The sequence below is a fragment of the Petromyzon marinus genome, unplaced genomic scaffold (assembly GCF_048934315.1).
Source record: "Petromyzon marinus isolate PM22_M1 ecotype Great Lakes invasive population unplaced genomic scaffold, UKy_Petmar_22M1.pri1.0 PM_Scaffold_44, whole genome shotgun sequence".
NCBI classification, from domain to species: domain Eukaryota; kingdom Metazoa; phylum Chordata; class Hyperoartia; order Petromyzontiformes; family Petromyzontidae; genus Petromyzon; species Petromyzon marinus.
This window is the reverse complement of record NW_027423435.1, coordinates 371077-395482: the sequence shown is the minus strand read 5'-3', so window position 1 is coordinate 395482 and position 24406 is coordinate 371077. Positions and strand designations below refer to the sequence as shown.

The window sequence follows — 24406 nt, the reverse complement described above, 5'->3', positions numbered from 1 at the left end:
AAGGTAAGATAACTGTGCGATTATGGTAATGAGTATCCACGTCCGTCTGAGACCGTGGAACTGCCCTCCAGCACTGCCGCTCACATCAGGGGACGTAGGAACGACTATGGTTGCTGGCTTCACCGTGGCCAACTAGTTTATTGATGGGCATCTCCTCCTTGCCATCCTCCTAAATTTCCACCACCATCACCACCTCCACAACCTTGTGCTTGTCGCCCCCAACTCAAGCTCAGTGCAAACCCCTTGGAGGGCTGGCATTACCCAAGGGACACAGAACTCTGCCTCACATTTGGTTTCTAGAAGCTCCGCAACAGCCACACTGTGGATGTAGACAGCCCTTAGCGTTATAAATGTGAGCCACTCGCGTGTCCCAAACACTCAAAAGAATTGAGACGAGGCGATAGTATTAGATACAAATATTTATTATTAAAACACGACGCCTTGTAAGGAAGGGGAGGTGCTGGTGGGGGTGGGTGGTGCTGGAAGTGTGGGGGGCTGTGAGATGCTCAGAGGGTGTTCGAGGCCTGCGGGGGCAGGTCTTGGGAGGCTTCTTGAATGCCGGGCTCCAGTGAGCAGCCAGAGATGTCCTCTTCCTCCTCAACCGTGACAAGCTGTGGAAATACTGACCCATTAGACACTACACACAACTCAGTACTTCTACCAGCTCAACTGGGATTACACACAACAATCAGCACCCCCTACTGGCAGACAAATGCCAATTGCACACCAGGTGCTGAGTCACCTTGTGCCCACAGGGACATCTGTCATTGGGGGTGCCCTTTCACACGTGTTGAGATGAGATGTGATGTAAAGCGCTCTGAGATGCCCCGGTGTACAGAAAGGTGCTAAATCATTCTCATCATTATCACTGTGTCCAGCAATAATGAAACTGTCTATAGATAGATAATCTGTATTTGTAAACGGGGACCATGACGGCTTAACGTGATGGTTAGACCAGCTCATCATAATCATAATACACTGAATCGTGTGTGCATGAATCTATTATTTACGTTAAACGCAAATTATATACGTGTGTGTGTGTGCGATGCGCGAGTGCTGTGCACTCACCTCCACCTCGCTCTGCAGACGCTGCTGCTCCGAGTGTTCACTCTGCTCGTTGTCGCGGTAGGGCGCCAGCTCAGCGTGCAGCTCCGCCACTACACGTTGATACCACTGAATCTCTGCCTGCAGAGATTCCAGTTGCCAATTCCTGTCAATGAGCTGCGTGGGCCACGGGCAAATGGCGGCAGAGGGACACAGGAAAGAATTTTAACGACTGCGTGAGGTTATTGCAGAATATACAGGTATAATAACACACACACAACCAGGATCTTCATTTATAATTGAGTAATGTAATGAGCTACGAAGCTCTTTTACACATGTCCATACACCACCTTTGACCAAATAAACCGAAATGCATCCAATCATCTCAGATCTTGGAAGAAAAGCATGGTTGAACCTCAAGTGCTTGGATGGGCAACCACCATCAATACAAACCAAGATAACACCTATAAAAGCATGATGAAGACCGCTTGTGTTGCAATCGAAACGTCGTGGGTTTTTTTATATTATTAAAAAAAAGTACGTGACTTTACCGAAAGAATCAAGAATATGAATTCCTGCAGTCACGAAAGTTTTATGTTAAACATTTTTTAGGAATTAATTAACCCAAAATCTGGATTAAAATAATAGATTAAGATCGCTTCCCAACCAAAAAGAGGGAGGGGATGGAGATGCATGTAGCAGAGGGGAGCAGATGGTCTAGTAGTCGTAGGTACTTCTACTAGAGGTGGGATGGTGGATCGTAACGTGGTACAGTCCCTAAACAGAGAATGCTCAGTAACCTAGTGCGCATCCATTCTGTACAACCATCAGTGTGAAAAATAAGTGTATACATACAGTCCTCGACTTAGGAACACCATACTTACGGAGACCCGACTTACGGATACCCGACTTCCGAATCTGTTTCTATGAAATGTATTAATTTTTGGTTACCATTGACTTTAAAACGCGAACTTGCACTTCCAAACTGAACCACAGAACTATTTTGTTCAGTGCTGCGATCCTCCACGAGATGTCATGAGTCAGCCTCGTGCACGCGCACATGTGCGTATATGTGAAAGTGATTGTGTGGGGAGCGGTAGTGTTGCAATTCACGCGCTGCGCTACAAACCCACCGACCCAAGTTCAATTCCAACTCACGGCCAACACCAGTGACGATTATCTGAACCATTCCTGGGCCTCCCGTAGGTCAACTCGGCCTCAAATGAGCACCTAGCGCGCTGTATAAACATCACCACTCGGGACACAAATGCAGCTGGGTGTGGTGCTGGCACACAACCCCTCGCATGCCGTGCTGGCTTTCATAGGCTATCGCTAACAGCACGTGCCCCAACAGCCTATTAAAGCTACACGGTGGATCTTTGTGCGGATCGGAAGTGTAGCGGTGAGCACGCTTGTGATTTGAAAGCGGTGAGTGAAAATAAAAAAAAATATTTTACTACATTTTATGTATTACTTACGATACACTATAATTTTAGTGTTAATGCAAATGTACATGATTTCTTATTTACGAGTTTAACAATGCTTGACTCTTTTGTTGAACCTTAACACATTTTATAACACTGACAATATGGGAATTTAAATATCGCACATTATTGTATTCCGACTTACGAACCGTTCCGACTTATGAATGGGCCTCAGGAACTAAATGCGTTCGTAAGTCGAGGACTGCCATATTATTGATACATTTGTCTATTATACTATGTGTATTATTAGTTGTTTATCATGTAAAATTAGTTTACACTTGAAAAATATTCACCATAAATCCGGTATGTGGGGAACAAATATTGATAGAGTATGTGTAGTGGCATAGCGCTGGCTGCTGGTAAAAAAGGGTAACTGCGGTGTATGGTAGTACCCACGTCAGCAGGCCACGATAGACACGAGAGGGGGACATCTAGGGGAAAGGTCACAGAGGTGGGCCATCGGGAACCCGCTAGTAGGTTCCAGAGAGGGGGCGTGGCCGTGGCGGAGCGAGGCCACGCTGAGAGTATAAGAAGGGCCCCTGTGAGGGACCTTGTGGCTGTTGCTGGAAGTGGGATCCTCGTCGTGCTGTTCGTATATATGAGATAGTCGTCGTCACCATCTCGTCATCGTCGTTGTCGTCTCGTCGCTGTCGTCTTGTCGCCATCGTCGCTGCCGTCTTCACTCGATATTATGCTGCTAGATAGGTGTTCGCTGTCTCCGTTCAGTGCTGTCAGTGTTAGATGGTTAGTGTTTTGTATAGGCAAGCAACGGTAATAGTGTGTACCCACGTAGGGTGTCTGTCTTATCCCAATGGTGCTCGTTCAATAAAAGAAGCGCCTAAAAGTCTTACTGTCTCTGAGTTAGTCACTACACATGTACACATGAAAGTGACTACTGTAGTCAGAGATGCAAACGCTTGGGCGTCATCTGGTGCCTTACTGTCGCCATCCAGCGTAAACTATTTGGGTCTTTATAGTAAAGTTCGTAAATCTCAAGTACGCTATGGCAAGGTACCACAGTACATAACATGTGATTGGCTATCAATGACTTGAGTACGTTAATAGTGAGAGTACGTACAACGGGAGGGCGTAAATAATGGTATTACTGTATATATGTGCGTTTGTGCCATGCCGGACTTCATAGGTGCTCGCTAACAGCACTTGCTCACCTTCGCCTCACTCTGCTGGTGCAGCACTTGCAGATCCTGGAGCTGACAGTGAATGCTCTGCAGGTTTTCTTGGCATGGCGCCAGCTCAGCGTGCAGCTCCGCCACCACACGCTGGTAACCCAAAATCCCCACCTGCAGGGATCCCAGGTGCTCATTCTTTTCGATGAGCTGCATGGGCCACGGACAAACGGCAGCAGAAGGACATGGCTAAGCATTTTAACGACTGCGTGCAGTTGTTAAAGAACATACAAATCCAACAAACACATACAGAACCAGTATCTTTATTTTAAATGAAGGAATCTGATAAGCTATGAAACTCTTTTTCACAGATGTCCATACACCACACCACCTGTGACCAAATGACCCGGAATGCACCCAATATTATGAGATCTTGGAAGAAAAGCAGGGTTGAACTTTGATGGTACTTGGATGGGTGACCACCATCCATACAACCCAAGATAACACCTATGAAAGCCCAGATATATGGATTAATTAACCCAAAAGCTACTTTAAAATGTCCGATTATAATTGCTTCCCAACCAAAAATAGGGAGGGGATGGAGATGCACGTAGCAGAGGGGAGCAGATGTTCTAGTAGTAGTAGGTACTTTTACTAGAGGTGGGATGGTGGATTGCAATGTGGTACAGTCCCTAAACAGAGGATGCTCAGAAACCCAGTGCGCATATACACATCTGTGTGAAAAATAAGTGTATATATAGGCAGTCCTCAACTTACAAACACCTGCACTTACGAACCTGCTTCCATCAAATATATATTTTATAACATTGACTTTAAACGCGAACTCGCACTTGAAAATTGAACCGCGTCACTATTTTGTTCAGTGGAGCAATCCTCCGCGACATGTAATAATTCAGGATGGCGCTTGGAGCAAGTGTTTGCCTATAAGTGTGTGTGTGTGCACGCGCACGTGTCTATGTGTATGAAAGTGAATGTGTGGGGAGCGGTAGTGTAGCGATTAGCCTTCGAAAGCGGCGACCCGAGTTCGATTCCCGTTCATGGCCAACACCAGTGACGATTATGTGAACCGGTCCTGGGCGTCCCCTAGATCGACCCAGCCTCAAATGAGTACCTGGTGCGATGTGTAAACACCACCACTGGAGAGACAAAGGCAGCGAGGCATGGTGCTGGCCAATCACCCCCTTGTGTGCCATGCCGGCCTTCATAGGTGCTGCTCACTAACAGTACTTTCCCCAACAGTCTATTAAGGCTATACGGGGAGTCTTTGTCTGCGACGTGCGAATGCAGTGTACTCACCTCCGCCTCGCTCTGCTGGCGCAGCATGTCCAAATGCTGCAGCTGTGAGCGTGCGATCTGTGCGTTTTCGCGGTACTGCTCCAGCTCTGTGTGCAGCTCGGCCAGCATACGCTGATACCAAAGAATCCCCGCATGCAGGGATCCCAGCTCCTGGCTCCTTTCGAACAGCTGCTTGGGCCACAGGCAGAGGGACAGAGAAAAGCATTTTAACGACTGTGTGCGGTTATTGTAGAACATACAGATGCAACAACAGACACATTTAGAACCAGAATCTTTATTCATATTGGAGGAGTCTGATGAGCTGTGAAAATATTTTTCACAGATGTCCATACACCATGTTTGACCAAATCACCCAGGATGCACCCAATCTTGTCAGACCATCATGCACACAACCCATGATTACGCCTATAAAAGCCCACATATATGGATTAAGTAACCCAAAATCTGCAGTAAAAGGTCAGATTAAAATCGCTTCCCAAACCAGGACAGGGAGGGCATGGACATGCACGTAGCAGAGGGGAGCAGATGGTCAGACCCTACACAGCCTGACGACTCAAGTGCTGTGTCACGGTCAGACCTGGGCCGTTCCGGGGCCAGGAGAGCCTGGGTTCTCAGCGGCCGTGGGAACGAGGCTGGGAGCATTACCTGACGCAGAGTGTCCTCATTCTCAGCTTGGGACGTGGTCAGCTGATCCTGCAGCGCCGACAGTCCCTGTTGGGGGGTGGAGAGCTCCGGCTGGGCACTGGCGCGCTCCGCCTCACTCGCTGCGAGCTCCTCCTTGCTCGCCTTGAGCTCCTCCCTCAGCCGAGTGATTGTGTCCTCGTCCTCCTGAGCCTTAATACAGGCAACGTTCGTTTTACCATCGTAATCATCACCATCATCATCATGAACAGCCATGATCCGTCCACCGCTGAATGTGCTTTTGTGATACTGCTGGATGAAAGTTTCCCTGAGTCATACCGGTCATGGGAATTAATTGATCATACTTCATCACACTGGTCAGCACGAAGTGGTACACCCAAGACTGGGTCAGATTTCACTGGCCACCAATGCTAGCCATGGTTGGTAATCAAACTCGGACATCTTGGTTCAGAGTGCAGAAGGCTCATCACAGTAAATTAATACGTTGTATATCATCATAAATATTTCGCCGCACAAGGGTCTCCTCCTCTTGTGATCGCTGCCACAAATGTCTTAAAACTCAAACTTTAATTATCTTTATTTTACCAGCTAAGGCCTACTGAACTATATAGCTCTTTTTCAGAAGCGACCTGCCCACAAATGAAAGTTCAACGAAGTGGCTTATCATGTGGAAATGTATTGCAGCTATAGAATCTAAACGCACGTTTCTAAATGTGGAGGAAGAACCGGAGGACCCGGAAAAAAATCCACGTGACCACAGGGAGAACATGCAAACTCCAAATATACAGGTGTCGGGGTTGGGATCAAACCCACAACCTCCTGCATACAGGCGAGGTAGTTAACATCTCGCCACCGTGGCGCCCCTCTTCAGTGCCAATCGCGGCTTCACCACGCGTGCCCTTGCGAGCCGATACCTTCTTGGAGTTGCGCTCGAACTGCTTAAAAGCATCGGTGAGGGTGAGCCGGACCTCCTCCAGCCCTGTCGCCAGCTCGCAGGCCTCTTTCCGGTGCGCGTCCTGCTGCTGCGCCTTCTCCATCCCAAGTGCCTGGACGTGCCCCTCCGACTCCTTCAGCTACAGGCACGCACACGTTCCACAATGTTGGATTCATGTCTGGGGAAGTATACTGAATATGGTGTGCAGAATGTGGAAATATTTTCTGGGTTGGAAAAGACCCAGCTGTAATTAAGCCCGGCTTGCAAACAGATAAATAATTACCACTTAAGTCATTTAAACTCTGTGGTTTGCATATAGCTGTGTGTCTGCAAGCCTATATTGTTTCTCTAGCAAATGCAAGCCAATCACATTTTAGAAAAAGTCCTGTAAACTGCAGCTGACTTTATAATTTAATTGTATTTATTCTAACTGAAAGTATTAAAATGTGAGAAAATACATTCGCAACTCTGAATCATGACAAATTATGAGAGGGAGTGAATTAGTTAAAGGGCTAGTCAGGGATTGCCTTGTCTAGTGTAATTACCTCATCCAACATTCACCTATCTGCAGACAAAATTAAGAGCCATGAGGGGAGGACCGATCCTGTGGTCACAATTATACCTTTTGCCATATAGAAATGCATTATCATACTACATTCGAAAAAAAAACATTCTGGCTGTCTGCCTTCCTGGCTGCATCCATATTACTTATATAACCACTTCAGGTTTCAGCCACCTGTGATTAAGCCAGGTTCACATGTGCAGTGAGTTAATGATCTCAGCCTGATCATCAATGACTTCACAGAAAAGCCCATGAAAACAATGTCGGCTTTACACTAAATCGAGCTAAGTTCCAGCTCTGAAAACCAAAGATCAGACTGTTTTGTGATGAACATTACTCATTACTCTCCATAGCAGGGCAGATATCAAAGTATTTCCTCCTATTGTGTGGGTACCAGAGGGCACTTAAATATTTCTCAGAAGTAGTTATGTGATTTATGCTTCTGCAAACCATTCTCTAACATGAAACTTGAATTTGGAGCTTTCGTGACTGCAGGAATTACTACGTGACTTTACCGAAAAAAACAAAGAATAATTCCTGCAGTCACGAAAGCTCCAAATTCAAGTTTCAACCACCTCTTCGGGGAGGTATGAAGTCTGTGTCTTTGTGTTCTCTGCTGGTGTGTCTACCTTTGTGTCTTGACTTAAGTTTGTGTCTCTGTGGTGTCTCTGCCTGTGTTTGTGCCTTGGTGTTACAGTCTCTGCCTGTGTTTGTGCCTTGGTGTTACAGTCTCCGCGCCGCACCTTGCTGCATGCTCCATGCTAATTTGTGTCCCATTGCATCTCAGCCCCACCTTCTCTGTCTATTTAAAACCTTGACACAGATTACTGTGTGCTTGCCTCTCTCCATGTGTCTCTGTGCTAACTCTTTCTGCTTGGATGTCTATATATGTGTATGCGGTCTGTATATATAAATTTCACACTTAACTTGCAATTTAGCAATCTTTGAAATAGCGTAATCAACCAGACCATGCGTTAATTGTGTTTTGACCGACTGTCTGTGTTGCGTTATATGCTTTCCAAATTTTGCTAAACCTTGTTTGATTTAGTGTGCTCCCCCCGTCTATCTCTCTCTGTATCCCCTGTTGTATGTGTGTCTGTATATATATCTGCGGTTATGTGTCTCCTCTCTCTCGTAAATTTAGCTCTTCTGTACCTGATGATGATTGCTTGTGTTGCAATCGAAACGTCGTACACTATTATGTAATTTTATTATTTCTTATTTCTACGTGACTTTACCTAAAAAAACATTCTCTAACATGCGATGGTGCACTGCTCAGGCGATGAGGACAGGCCTCATGCACACACATGGAGGTGGGGGGGGGCTGCCGCATAAGGCTCTGGTTACCTGGTGCTGCAGCCCGGCGATCTGGCCGTGCATGCACTCCATCTGGTGAGTGACTATGAGTGACTAATTGACTGTGAGAATGACTGAGTGACTATGAGTGACTATGAGTGACTGAGTGACTGTGTGAGTGACTGTGAGTGACTGTATGTGTGACTGTAATTGACTGTGAGTGACTATGAGTGACTGTGTGAGTGACTGTGTGAGTGAATGAGTGACTGTGTGAGTGACTGAGTGACTAATTGACTGTGAATGACTGTGAATGACTATGAGTGACTGTGTGAGTGACGATGAGTGACTTGTGTGAGCGACCCACCCACTCAATCACCTACTCAATCACCCACTTACTCACCCACTCACTCACTCACCCACTCACCCACACACTCACCCACTCACCCAATCACACACTCACCCACTCACTCACCCACTCACTCACCAATTCACCCACCCACTCACTCACCCACTCACCACGCACTCACCCACTCACTCACCCATTCACTCACCAACTCACTCACCCACTCACTCACCAACCCACCCACTCACTCACCCTATCACTCGCTCACCCACTCACTCACTCACCCACTCACCCACTCACTCACCCATTCACTCACCAACTCACTCACCCACTCACTCACCAACCCACCCACTCACTCACCCTATCACTCGCTCACCCACTCACTCACTCACCCATTCACCCATCCACTCACGCACTCACTCACCCACTCACCACCCACTCACTCACCCTCTCATTCCCCCACTCAATCACCCACTCCCTCGACATCTCACTCACTCACCCACTCACTCACCCACCCCACTCACTCACTCACCCACTCACTCACCATCTCACTCACCCTCTCATTCACCCACTCACTCACCATCTTACTCACCATCTCCCTCACCCACTCATTCACCATCTCACTCACTCACCATCTCACTCACCCACTCACTCACCATCTCACCCACCCACTGTAGCCTTAACAAACTGTTGTGGCAAGTGGTGTTAGACAGTAACTATGAAGGCCGGCACGGCACTCGTGTGGGTGGGTGGCCAGCACCACGCGTGGACACCTTCCTCACCCCTGTGGGTGACTGTGAGTGACTGTGAGTGACTGTGTGAGTGACTGTGTGAGTGACTGTGAGTGACTGTGTGAGCGACTATGAGTGACTGTGTGAGTGACTGTGAGTGACTGTGTGAGTGACTGTGAGTGACTGTGTGAGTGACTGTGTGAGTGAATGTGTGTGTGACTGTGTGAGTGACTGTGTGAGTGACTGTGAGTGACTGTGTGAGTGACTGTGAGTGGCTGACTGTCTGAGTGACTGTGTGAGTGACTGTGTGAGTGACTGTGAGTGACTGTGTGAGTGACTGTGAGTGACTGTGTGAGTGACTGTGTGAGTGACTGTGAGTGACTGTGTGAGTGACTGTGTGAGTGACTGTGAGTGACTGTGAGTGACTGTGTGAGTGACTGTGAGTGACTGTGTGAGTGACTGTGTAATTGACTGTGTGAGTGACTGAGTGACTGTGAGTGACTGTGTGAGTGACTGTGTGAGTGACCATGAGTGAATGTGAGTGACTCTGAGTGACTGTGTGAGTGACTATGAGTGACTGTATGTGTGACTGTAATTGACTGTGAGTGACTGTGTAAGTAACTGTGTGAGTGACTGTGACTGTGTGAGTGACTGTGTGAGTGACTGTGAGTGACTGTGAGTGACTGTGTGAGGGACTGTGAGTGACTGTGTGAGTGACTGTGTGACTGTGTGAGTGACTGTGAGTGACTGTGTGACTGTGTAACTGTGTGAGTGACTAAATTTTGATTTAAAGCTTTCGTGACTGCAGTAATTCATATTCTTAGTTTTTTCGGTAAAGTCACGTTGAAGAGAAACAACAAAATAACAAAATATATATAAAACAATAAAAAATTCTCACGACGTTTCGTGTGACTGTCGACTTCGCCCCTCCCCCCTCGGCTCCGCCCATCCCCCTCCCCTTTCCCCGCCCCTCCAAGTGGGCGGGGCCAGCCGCAGTCACGTGGCACCGAGTTCCGGTCACGTGGCGCCGAGTTCCGCTCGCGTGACGTCACTCGGCGTCACGTGACGCGCCACGTGACAGGTGTCGACAGCGAGTGGACGAGGCGCGGAGGAGTTGGTGGTGGTGAGATTCTCGTCTCTTAGACTTGAGCCTTTGGTGGCCTGCGGGGACTTCCTTATTATTATTCTTCGCCTCTTTCGGGAGAAAAGTCACTTAGCTAGGGAAATAATTATTACATTTTTGTGTTAATTTAAATTATTAGAAAATGTAAAATTTAATCAAATAAAAAAACTATTTTTTTAAAATAATAAATTTTAAATTAAAGCAACGCAAGCGGCCTTCATCAGGGTCGTGTGTTGCGATCGAAACGTCGTGGAGTGTGTGTGTGTGTCTCTGTGTGTGTGTCTGTGTGTGTGTCTTTGTGTGTGTGTCTCTGTGTGTTACGCAACCGATCTTTTCATCGGTTGCGTAACGCTGTGTGGAAGCTACCTGGTCTGTCGCTCCGCACTAAGCTTCAGGTCTTCTCGGCCACGGTCATTCCCTCCCTTCTCTACGCTTGCGAAACGTGGACCCCCCTAATGGAACATCTTCGCCGGTTAGAAACATTTAGGCTGGCCTGCCTACGATCCATCCTGGGTTTAACCAGACTGGATTGTGTGAGGAGCTCACAAATCCTTGAAAGATCTGGGCAGGGTCCCATCGGTGAGCTCCTCCGGCAGGCAAGGCTGCGATGGCTGGGTCATGTAGCCCGCATGCCCAGCTACCGCATGCCGAAACAGCTTTTGTTTGGCCGGATTGAGGGGGCTAAGCGGGCGCGGCACGGGCTAGAGAAGAGATGGAGTGATGTGGTACAGGAGGACGTGGAGCTGAGTGGACTTGCCGATGACTGGTACCAGCGGTGTCAAGATCGGCCTCTGTGGAGGAGGCTCGTGAAGGATGCTACTGGGCAGTTGGAGGCAGTCGCCCTCCAACAACAACGGAGGGCGGAGGAGCGACGCTCACAACAACGAGCGGAGCGCCGGGTGGCTAAAGCACAGCAGGTTGGCACAGTAGGGGGCACAGGTGGTGCATCAGCCAGTCATCTCAGTCAGTCGACCCGTGGCACCTGGGTCTGCTCCGTGACATCCTGCCAGCGGGCGTTCGACACTTCACGTGGCCTCAGGGTGCACATAGCCTGGCACAAGCGTCGTGGTGACGTCACCGCCACTTAGTGGCGAATGGCGGTTGTTGTTGTTGTGTGTCTGTGTGTCTCTGTGTGTGTGTGTCTGTGTGTGTGTCTGTGTGTGTGTCTGTGTGTGTGTCTGTGTGTGTCTGTGTGTGTGTCTGTGTGTGTGTCTGTGTGTGTGTGTCTGTGTGTGTGTCTCTGTGTGTGTGTCTGTGTGTGTCTGTGTGTGTGTCTGTGTGTGTCTGTGTGTGTGTGCCTCTGTGTGTCTGTGTGTGTGTCTGTGTGTGTGTGTGTCTGTGTCTGTCTCTGTGTGTGTGTCTGTGTGTGTGTCTGTGTGTGTGTGTGTGTCTGTGTGTGTGTCTCTGTGTGTGTGTCTGTGTGTGTGTGTCTCTGTGTGTGTCTGTGTGTGTCTGTGTGTGTGTGTCTGTGTGTGTGTCTCTGTGTGTGTCTGTGTGTGTGTCTCTGTGTGTGTGTCTGTGTGTGTGTCTGTGTCTGTCTGTGTGTGTGTGTCTCTGTGTGTGTGTGTCTGTGTCTCTGTGTCTCTGTGTGTATGTGTCTCTGTGTCTGTGTGTCTCTGTGTGTGTGTGTGTCTGTGTGTGTGAGTCTCTGTCTGTGTGTGTGAGTCTCTGTCTGTGTGTGTGTCTGCTTGTGTGTGTCTCTGTCTGTGTGTCTGTGTGTGTGTATCTGTGTGTGTGTCTGTGTGTCTGTGTGTGTGTGTGTCTCTGTGTGTGTCTGTGTGTCTCTGTGTGTGTCTGTGTGTCTCTGTGTGTGTCTGTGTGTGTCTGTGTGTCTCTGTCTGTGTGTGTGTGTCTGTGTGTGTGTGTCTCTGTGTGTGTCTGTGTGTGTATGTGTGTGTCTGTGTGTGTGTCTGTGTGTCTCTGTGTGTCTGTGTGTGTTTCTGTCTGCGTGTCTCTGTGTGTCTATGTGTGTCTCTGTGTCTGTGTGTCTCTGTGTGTATGGTGTAGTGTATAGTGTAGTGTAGAGTGTATAGTGTAGTGTATAGTGTAGTGTATAGTATAGTGTATAGTGTAGTGTATAGTGTAGTGTATAATGTAGTGTATAGTGTAGTGTATAGTGTAGTGTATAGTGTAGTGTATAGTGTAGTGTACAGTGTAGTTTATAGTGTAGTTTATAGTGTATAGTGTAGTGTATAGTGTAGTGTATAGTGTAGTGTATAGTGTAGTGTGTAGTGTATAGTGTAGTGTATAGTGTAGTGTATAGTGTAGTATATAGTGTAGTGTGTAGTGTAAAGTGTAGTGTATAGTGTAGTGTATAGTGTAGTGTATAGTGTAGTGTATAGTGTAGTGTATAGTGCGGTGTATAGTGCAGTGTATAGTGTGTATAGTGTAGTGTATAGTGTAGTGTATAGTGTAGTGTATAGTGTAGTGTATAGTGTATAGTGTAGTGTATAATGTATAGTGTAGTGTATAGTGTAGTGTATAGTGTAGTGTATAGTGTAGTGTATAGGGTAGTGTATAGTGTAGTGTATAGTGTAGTGTATAGAGTATAGTGTAGTGTATAGTGCAGTGTAGTGTGTAGTGTATAGTGTAGTGTATAGTGTAGTGTATAGTGTAGTGTATAGTGTATAGTGCAGTGTATAGTGTAGTGTATAGTGTAGTGTATAGTGCATAGTGTAGTGTGTAGTGTATAGTGTAGTGTATAGTGTATAATGTATAGTGTAGTGTATAGTGTAGTGTATAGTTATAGTGTAGTGTATAGTGTAGTGTATAATGTAGTGTATAGTGTAGTGTATAGTGTAGTGTATAGTGTATAGCTTAGTGTGTAGTGTATAGTGTAGTGTATAGTGTAGTGTGTAGTGTAGTGTATAGTGTAGTGTATAGTGTAGTGTATAGTGTATAGTATAGTGTAGTGTATAGTGTAGTGTATAGTGTAGTGTATAGTGTAGTGTATAGTGTAGTGTAGTGTATAGTGTAGTGTATAGTGTAGTGTATAGTGTAGTGTATAGTGTAGTGTATAGTGTATGGTGTAGTGTATAGTGTAGTGTATAGTGTATAGTGTAGTGTATAGTGTATAGGGTAGTGTATAGTGTATAGTGTAGTGTATAGTGTAGTATATAGTGTAGTGTATAGTGTAGTGTATAGTTTATAGTGTAGTGTATAGTGTAGTGTATAGTGTAGTGTATAGGGTAGTGTATAGTGTAGTGTATAGTGTAGTGTATAGTGTAGTGTATAGTTTATAGTGTAGTGTATAGTGTAGTGTATAGTGTAGTGTATAGTGTAGTGTATAGTGTAGTGTTAATGCTCTACGGGGGGAGGGTCATCTTTGTCTTTGTCCACTCAGATACAAATCTCCCCGTCACCTGCAAGAGCATTGTGACGTAGGTGAGGAGGGTCAGGGAGCGGGTCCTGACCAAGGCCACCAGCAACAGCAGCGCCACCACCACCACCATCACCATAACCACCATCACCATCACCACCACCACCATCACCACCACCCCCACCATCACCACCACCACCACCCCCACCACCACCACCATCACCACCACCACCATCACCACCACCCCCACCATCACCACCACCCCCACCATCACCATCACCACCCCCACCACCACCACCATCACCACCCCCACCACCACCACCATCACCACCACCATCACCACCACCATCACCACCACCACCACCATCACCACCACCACCACCATCACCACCACCACCACCATCACCACCACCATCACCACCACCACCACCACCATCACCACCACCATCACCACCACCACCACCACCACCATCATCACCACCACCACCATCACCACCACCCCCACTATCACCACCACCACCATCACCACCACCACTATCACCACCATCACCACCACCATCACCACCACCATCACCACCACCACCACCATCACCACCACCATCATCACCCCCACCATCACCACCACCACCACCCCCCCACCACCACCACCACCCCCACCACCACCCCCACCACCCCCACCACCACCATCACCACCCCCACCACCACCACCATCACCACCCCCACCACTACCACCACCATCACCACCATCACCATCACCACCATCACCACCACCATCACCACCACCACCCCCACCACCATCACCCCCACCACCACCACCATCACCACCATCACCACCACCACCATCACCACCACCACCACCCCCACCACCCCCACCACCACCACCATCACCACCACCATCACCACCATCACCACCACCATCACCACCACCACCCCCACTATCACCACCACCACCACCACCAAAGACAAAGACAAAGATCCCCCGTATAGCCTTAACAGACTGTAGGGGCAAGTGCTGTTAGCGAGCACCTATGAAGGCCGGAACGGTACACGAGGGGGTGGGTGGCCAGCACCACGCACGACCGCCTTTGTCTCCCTAGTGGCAATGTTTACACACCGCACCAGGTACTCATTTGAGGTTGAGTCGACCTATGGGAGGCCCGGGACCGGTTCAGATAATCGTCACTGGTGTTGGCCGTGAGCGGGAATCGAACCCGAGTCGCCAGGTTCATAGCGCAGTGCGCTAACCGCTACACTATCGCTCCCCCCTACCATCACCACCACCACCATCACCACCACCACCATCACCACCACCATCACCACCACCACCACCATCATCACCCCCACCATCACCACCACCACCACCATCACCACCACCACCATCACCACCCCCACCACCACCCCCACCACTACCACCACCATCACCACCATCACCATCACCACCACCATCACCACCACCATCACCAACACCACCACCACCACCCCCACCACCACCATCACCACCACCACCCCCACCACCATCACCACCACCACCATCACCACCACCACCACCCCCACCACCATCACCACCACCATCACCACCACCCCCACCACCATCACCATCACCACCACCACCATCACCACCATCACCCCCACCACCACCCCCATCACCACCACCATCACCACCACCCCCCCCACCACAACCACCCCCACCACCCCCACCACCACCACTACCACCCCCACCACCCCCCCACCACCACCACTACCACCACCACCACCCCCACCATCACCACCACCACCACCATTGTGCCAGGAGTTGCTGCTCTAGCCCACGGTGCGTACGCACGCGGGATGTTTGTAGGAACACCGACAGATGGTTCTGTGGGATCTCTGCGAGACGAGACCGAGTGGAGTGGGAACCGATCCGGTGATTGGAGGTGTCCGGCACGTGGCGAATATTTGAATAATGCAAAGCTGCTACTTTTGAAATTGTGTTATTCCCCCGTTCGTCTGCTTCAGTGTCATCTTGTTGTAGGACCTTTCTCCTGCAGGCTCCTCCTCCCCCTCCTCCGGTTCCGCCCACCTCCACCTTTGGAGAGGCGCGTTGAGAGCGCCGGGCCGCGGCCGTGAACGACTCCCCACGTGCGGCGACGGAGCTTTGCCGGTGTTCGTCGGAGCCCCTCGCCGACTTCGCCTGCCCCCCCGGCGGTCCGCTAATGCGCCGCGTGGGGGGATTGTCGCCTCCCCGCGCGCACGGATGCCGATCCCTCCCCGCCGTGAGCGAGGGCGCCCCGCACGCGAGGAGGATGGGCGGCGGCGGCGGCGGCGGCGGCGGCAACGGCGGCAAGGACGGCATCGGCCCGCCCGACCGCGACGTCCGTCGGGGTGACGGTGCGGCGACTCCGACCGCCCCCCGCTGACGAAGCGACGGTGGCCGTGGGGATTCCGGGGAGAGGGGTGAGGCGCACGGCCGAGATCTAACGACAGGCGATCGTCGTTCCCGCTCGGCTTCCACCAAGACCCCGGTACTGGTGAGCTGCGCGTCAACCTCACGGCTCGTGGTCACGTTGGGGGGCTGCACCAGGGGAAGGCGACGACTGGACATGAGTGAAACTATTGGGCATCTGTAAAACTATTGGGCATCTGTAAAACTATTGGGCATCTGTAAAACTATTGGGCATCTGTGAAACTATTGGGCATCTGTGAAACTATTGGGCATCTGTAAAACTATTGGTTATCTGTAAAACTATTGGGCATCTGTAAAACTATTGGGCATCTCTAAAACTATTGGTTATCTGTAAAACTATTGGTTATCTGTAAAACTATTGGGCATCTGTTAAACTATTGGGCATCTGTGAAACTATTGGGCATCTGTAAAACTATTGGGCATCTGTGAAACTATTGGGCATCTGTAAAACTATTGGGCATCTGTGAAACTATTGGGCATCTGTGAAACTATTGGGCATCTGTAAAACTATTGGGCATCTGTTAAACTATTGGGCATTTGTTAAACTATTGGGCATCTGTTAAACTATTGGGCATCTGTTAAACTATTGGGCATCTCTAAAACTATTGGGCATCTGTAAAACTATTGGGCATCTCTAAAACTATTGGGCATCTGTTAAACTATTGGGCATCTCTAAAACTATTGGGCATCTGTAAAACTATTGGGCATCTCTAAAACTATTGGGCATCTGTTAAACTATTGGGCATCTCTAAAACTATTGGGCATCTGTTAAACTATTGGGCATCTCTAAAACTATTGGGCATCTGTAAAACTATTGGGCATCTCTAAAACTATTGGGCATCTCTAAAACTATTGGGCATCTGTAAAACTATTGGGCATCTCTAAAACTATTGGGCATCTCTAAAACTATTGGGCATCTGTGAAACTATTGGATATCTGTAAAACTATTGAGCATCTCTGAAACTATTGGATATCTGTAAAACTATTGGGCATCTCTAAAACTATTGGGCATCTCTAAAACTATTGGGCATCTGTAAAACTATTGGGCATCTCTAAAACTATTGGGCATCTGTAAAACTATTGGGCATCTGTGAAACTATTGGATATCTGTAAAACTATTGGGAATCTCTGAAACTATTGGGCACCTCTGAAACTATTGGACATCTCTGAAACTATTGGGCATCTGTAAAACTATTGGGCATCTGTAAAACTATTGGACATTTCTGAAACTATTGGGACATCTGTAAAACTATTGGGCATCTGTAAAACTATTGGGCATCTGTAAAACTATTGGACATCTCTGAAACTATTGGGCATCTGTAAAACTATTGGACATCTCTGAAACTATTGGGCATCTGTAAAACTATTGGGCATCTCTGAAACTATTGGACATCTGTAAAACTATTGAGCATCTCTGAAACTATTGGATATCTGTAAAACTATTGGGCATCTCTAAAACTATTGGGCATCTCTAAAACTATTGGGCATCTGTAAAACTATTGGGCATCTCTAAAACTATTGGGCATCTGTAAAACTATTGGGCATCTGTGAAACTATTGGATATCTGTAAAACTATTGGGCATCTCTGAAACTATTGGGCACCTCTGAAACTATTGGACATCTTTGAAACTATTGGGCATCTGTAAAACTATTGGGCATCTGTAAAACTATTGGACATCTCTGAAACTATTGGGACATCTGTAAAATTATTGGCCATCTGTAAAACTATTGGGCATCTGTAAAACTATTGGACATCTCTGAAACTATTGGGCATCTGTAAAACTATTGGACATCTCTGAAACTATTGGGCATCTGTAAAACTATTGGGCATCTCTGAAACTATTGGACATCTGTAAAACTATTGGGACATATGTGAACCTATTGGGACATCTGTAAAACTACTGGTACATCTGTGAAACTATTGGGACATCTGTGAAACTATTGGGCATCTCTGAAACTATTGGACATCTCTGAAACTATTGGGCATCTGTAAAACTATTGGACATCTCTGAAACTATTGGGCATCTGTAAAACTATTGGGCATCTCTGAAACTATTGGACATCTGTAAAACTATTGAGCATCTCTGAAACTATTGGATATCTGTAAAACTATTGGGCATCTCTAAAACTATTGGGCATCTCTAAAACTATTGGGCATCTGTAAAACTATTGGGCATCTCTAAAACTATTGGGCATCTGTAAAACTATTGGGCATCTGTGAAACTATTGGATATCTGTAAAACTATTGGGCATCTCTGAAACTATTGGGCACCTCTGAAACTATTGGACATCTTTGAAACTATTGGGCATCTGTAAAACTATTGGGCATCTGTAAAACTATTGGACATTTCTGAAACTATTGGGACATCTGTAAAATTATTGGCCATCTGTAAAACTATTGGGCATCTGTAAAACTATTGGACATCTCTGAAACTATTGGGCATCTGTAAAACTATTGGACATCTCTGAAACTATTGGGCATCTGTAAAACTATTGGGCATCTCTGAAACTATTGGACATCTGTAAAACTATTGGGACATATGTGAACCTATTGGGACATCTGTAAAACTACTGGTACATCTGTGAAACTATTGGGACATCTGTGAAACTATTGGGCATCTCTGAAACTATTGGACATCTGTAAAACTATTGGGACATATGTGAACCTATTGGGACATCTGTAGAACTATTGGGCATCTGTAAAACTATTGGGCATCTCTGAAACTATTGGACATCTGTAAAACTATTGAGCATCTCTGAAACTATTGGATATCTGTAAAACTATTGGGCATCTCTAAAACTATTGGGCATCTCTAAAACTATTGGGCATCTGTAAAACTATTGGGCATCTCTAAAACTATTGGGCATCTGTAAAACTATTGGGCATCTGTGAAACTATTGGATATCTGTAAAACTATTGGGCATCTCTGAAACTATTGGGCACCTCTGAAACTATTGGACATCTTTGAAACTATTGGGCATCTGTAAAACTATTGGGCATCTGTAAAACTATTGGACATTTCTGAAACTATTGGGACATCTGTAAAATTATTGGCCATCTGTAAAACTATTGGGCATCTGTAAAACTATTGGACATCTCTGAAACTATTGGGCATCTGTAAAACTATTGGACATCTCTGAAACTATTGGGCATCTGTAAAACTATTGGGCATCTCTGAAACTATTGGACATCTGTAAAACTATTGGGACATATGTGAACCTATTGGGACATCTGTAAAACTACTGGTACATCTGTGAAACTATTGGGACATCTGTGAAACTATTGGGCATCTCTGAAACTATTGGACATCTGTAAAACTATTGGGACATATGTGAACCTATTGGGACATCTGTAGAACTATTGGGCATCTGTAAAACTATTGGACATCTCTGAAACGATTGGGCATCTCTGAAACTATTGGGCATCTCTGAAACTATTGGACATCTCTGAAACTATTGGACACCTGTTATAATTATTTTACATTTGCGAAAAAGAGCTTCATAGATCATCGTATTCCTCCAGTATAAATAAAGATTCTGATTCTGGCTGCAGTGCCACGGTGCACAGCGATGATTCTACCACAGGCCGTGCCGACGAATGTGGCCTTGGGATAGCTCCCGGTAGAACTTTCAAAGACATCCCAATAGGTTTTGTAGTGAGTCCAACCGAATGGCGAGACATTGCCTTGGGAGCAACGCTATTCATTAAATCGACGTAACACAACGCCACCCACACTTTGGGTTTTGAGTGCTCACCTGGCCACGCCACGACAGAACTGGACAAGGTTCCCTATCCCCGGCCCGGACTCCATGAGCCGGGTCCTGGACCGCGTGGCTAGAGGCTTCGTTTACCCCACCGTGGATCTTCATCGCCAGCAACACGAAGGACCCCCGAGCCCCTTCACGTGGCCCCCCCCCAGTTACGGTGGCCTGGGGCTGGGCCCGGCTCCGCCCCTCGCCCCGCCCACCTTCCAGACCTCTCCGGCTCTTTCCCAAAGGGCTCCCCGAGAGCTCCTCTAGACCACGTGACTGCCCAGCGGCCCCCCCCCGGTCCACCGGCGGGCCCCCCCCCCCCCCCCGCCCGATATCGTCCGGTCGCGCGTCGGCAGGTCAGCCGGCGTACCGTGCCCCAACGTGACCCTGGCTGGCCGACGCTCAACCCAGGCCCCGCCGGGGCCGGTGGTACTACGATCAGTGAGCGGGGCTGCACGTGATGGCAACACGTTACACACCGTGGCTTCGTAAGCCCGGCGCCACGCGGTGACGGTCGCAGTCACCGCAGATTCGCAGATATTCCCAATGGTTTCACGGATGTCCCCTTAGTTTAGTTTCACAGATATTCCCAATGGTTTCACGGATGTCCCCTTAGTTTAGTTTCACAGATGTCCAGGCGGTTTCACCGATTTAACACGTAGGCTTTCGTGACCAACATCGTCCACAATATATATATATTTTTTTAATGCGCGTGCTGTGCCAGCCTTCATGGACGCTGCTAGTCGCCAACAGCGCGAGCACCGACAGCCATGCTAACTCTATACGGGGGGGGGATTTTTGTCTTTATCCACAGACGCCAAAGCCTCCTGCCGTGAGCAAGAGCATCTCGGATGTCTGGAGCAGGATGAGGGAGCCAGTTAAAAGGGTAAAAACCTATTCCTGTATCTTGTTACTGGCAAAGGAGGTCCCATAATGTAAATGCTCACCCCGAGCCCTCAATACTCTGATAGTGGCGCTGTTTTTGAGTTGTACGCCTTTTGGCGTCTTCTGGTCCAACACCAATGGAGACTAGGCTCTTAAGAAAAGCCGTCTCGGGTGTGGACCAATCAAATTCAAGGACAGTGCCAATATTATTATCAGAGTTGTCTTTTTTTTTTTGCATTTTGACTGCTTGTGTTGTGGTTATTGCAAACATGATGCCTTGAATAAAGGTGTCAGTTTTTGTGCCAGTTAAAAGGGTAAAACCTATTCCTATACGGGGACATCTGTTAAACTCCTGGGACATCTGTGAAACTATTGGGACATCTGTGAAACTATGGGGACATCTGTTAACCTACTGGGATATCTGGAAAACTACTGGGACATCTGTGGAACTATTGGGACATCTGTGAAACTATGGGGACATCTGTTAACCTACTGGGACATCTGTGAAACTACTGGGACATCTGTTAAACTATTGGGACATCTGGTAAACTACTGGGACATCTGTTAGACTATTGGGACATCTGTGAAACTACTGGTACATCTGTGAAACTATTGGGACATCTGTGAAACTATGGGGACATCTGTGAAACTAATGGGACATCTGTGAAACTATGGGGACATCTTTTAACCTACTGGGACATCTGTGAAACTACTGGGACATCTGTTAAACTACTGGGACATCTGTTAAACTATTGGGACATCTGTTAAACTATGGGGACATCTGTTAACCTACTGGGATATCTGTAAAACTACTGGGACATCTGTGAAACTATTGGGACATCTGTGAAACTATGGGGACATCTGTTAACCTACTGGGACATCTGTGAAACTATGGGGACATCTGTGAAACTAATGGGACATCTGTGAAACTATTGGGACATCTGTGAAACTATTGGGACATCTGTGAAACTATGGGGACATCTGTGAAACTAATGGGACATATGTGAAACTATTTGGGCATCTGTGAAACTACTGGGACATGTGTGAAACTACTGGGACATCTGTAAAACTACTGGGACATCTGTTAAACTATTGGGACATCTGTGAAACTATGGGGACATCTGTGAAACTACTGGGACATCTGTAAAACTATTGGGACATCTGTTAAACTATTGGGACATCTGTGAAACTATGGGGACATCTGTTAAACTAATGGGACATATGTGAAACTATTGGGACATCTGTGAAACTACTAGTACATCTGTGAAACTATTGGGACATCTGTGAAAATATTGGGACATCTGTGAAACTACTGGTACATCTGTGAAACTATTGGGCATCTCTAAAACTATTGGATATCTGTAAAACTATTGGGCATCTGTAAAACTATTGGGCATCTCTAAAACTATTGGGCATCTCTAAAACTATTGGGCATCTCTAAAACTATTGGGCATCTGTAAAACTATTGGGCACCTCTGAAACTATTGGACATCTCTAAAACTATTGGGCATCTGTAAAACTATTGGGCATCTGTAAAACTATTGGGCATCTGTGAAACTATTGGGCATCTGTGAAACTATTGGATATCTGTAAAACTATTGGGCATCTCTGAAACTATTGGGCACCTCTGAAACTATTGGACATCTCTGAAACTATTGTATATCTGTAAAACTATTGGACATCTCTGAAACTATTGGACATCTGTAAAACTATTGGGCATCTGTAAAACTATTGGGCATCTGTAAAACTATTGGGCATCTGTAAAACCATTGGACATTTCTGAAATTATTGGGACATCTCTAAAACTATTGGGCATCTCTAAAACTATTGGGCATCTGTAAATCTATTGGGCATCTCTAAAACTATTGGGCATCTGTAAAACTATTGGGCACCTCTGAAACTATTGGACATCTCTAAAACTATTGGGCATCTGTAAAACTATTGGGCATCTGTAAAACTATTGGGCATCTGTGAAACTATTGGGCATCTGTGAAACTATTGGATATCTGTAAAACTATTGGGCATCTCTGAAACTATTGGGCACCTCTGAAACTATTGGACATCTCTGAAACTATTGTATATCTGTAAAACTATTGGACATCTCTGAAACTATTGGACATCTGTAAAACTATTGGGCATCTGTAAAACTATTGGGCATCTGTAAAACTATTGGGCATCTGTAAAACTATTGGACATTTCTGAAATTATTGGGACATCTGTAAAACTATTGGGCATCTGTAAAACTATTGGGCATCTGTAAAACTATTGGACATCTCTGAAAATATTGGGCATCTGTAAAACTATTGGACATCTCTGAAACTATTGGACATCTGTAAAACTATTGGAACATATGTGAACCTATTGGGACATCTGTAAAACTATTGGGCATCTGTGAAACTATTGGACATCTCTGAAACTATTGGGCATCTCTGAAACTATTGGGCATCTCTGAAACTATTGGACATCTCTGAAACTATTGGACACCTGTTATAATTATTTTACATTTGCGAAAAAGAGCTTCATAGCTCATCGTATTCCTCCAGTATAAATAAAGATTCTGATTCTGGCTGCAGTGCCACGGTGCGCAGCGATGATTCTACCACAGGCCGTGCCGACGAATGTGGCCTTGGGATAGCTCCCGGTAGAACTTTCAAAGACATCCCAATAGGTTTTGTAGTGAGTCCAACCGAATGGCGAGACGTTGCCTTGGGAGCAACGCTATTCATTAAATCGATGTAACACAACGCCACCCACACTTTGGGTGTTGAGTGCTCACCTGGCCACGCCACGACACAACTGGACAAGGTTCCCTATCCCCGGCCCGGACTCCATGAGCCGGGTCCTGGACCGCGTGGCCAGAGGCTTCGTTTACCCCACCGTGGATCTTCATCGCCAGCAACACAAAGGACCCCCGAGCCCCTTCACGGGGGCCCCCCCCCCCGTTACATCGGCCTGGGGCTGGGCCCGGCTCCACCCCTTGCCCCGCCCACCTTCCAGACCTCTCCGGCTCTTTCCCAAAGGGCTCCCCGAGAGCTCCTCTAGACCACGTGACCGCCCAGCGCCCCCCCCCCCCCCAGTCCACCGGCGGGCCCCCCCCCCCCCCCGCCCGATATCGTCCGGTCGCGCGTCGGCAGGTCAGCCGGCGTACCGTGCCCCAACGTGACCCTGGCTGGCCGACGCTCAACCCAGGCCCCGCCGGGGCCGGTGGTACTACGATCAGTGAGCGGGGCTGCACGTGATGGCAACACGTTACCCGCCGTGGCTTCGTAAGCCCGGCGCCACGCGGTGACGGTCGCAGTCACCGCAGATTCGCAGATATTCCCAATGGTTTTACGGATGTCCCCTTAGTTTAGTTTCACAGATATTCTCAATGGTTTCACGGATGTCCCCTTACTTTAGTTTC

General features: G+C 47.4%; 1 long non-coding RNA gene across 1 annotated transcript; it reads right to left on the bottom strand.

The window, feature by feature from the left end:
- Positions 1-406: 406 nt before the first annotated feature.
- LOC142923354 (uncharacterized) lies at positions 407-1217 on the bottom strand. The gene is made up of 2 exons (XR_012940700.1): positions 1069-1217; positions 407-611 (listed from the first exon to the last, which is right to left on the bottom strand). It is a non-coding gene; the product is annotated as an uncharacterized LOC142923354 (long non-coding RNA).
- Between the last annotated feature and the right edge of the window lie 23189 nt (positions 1218-24406).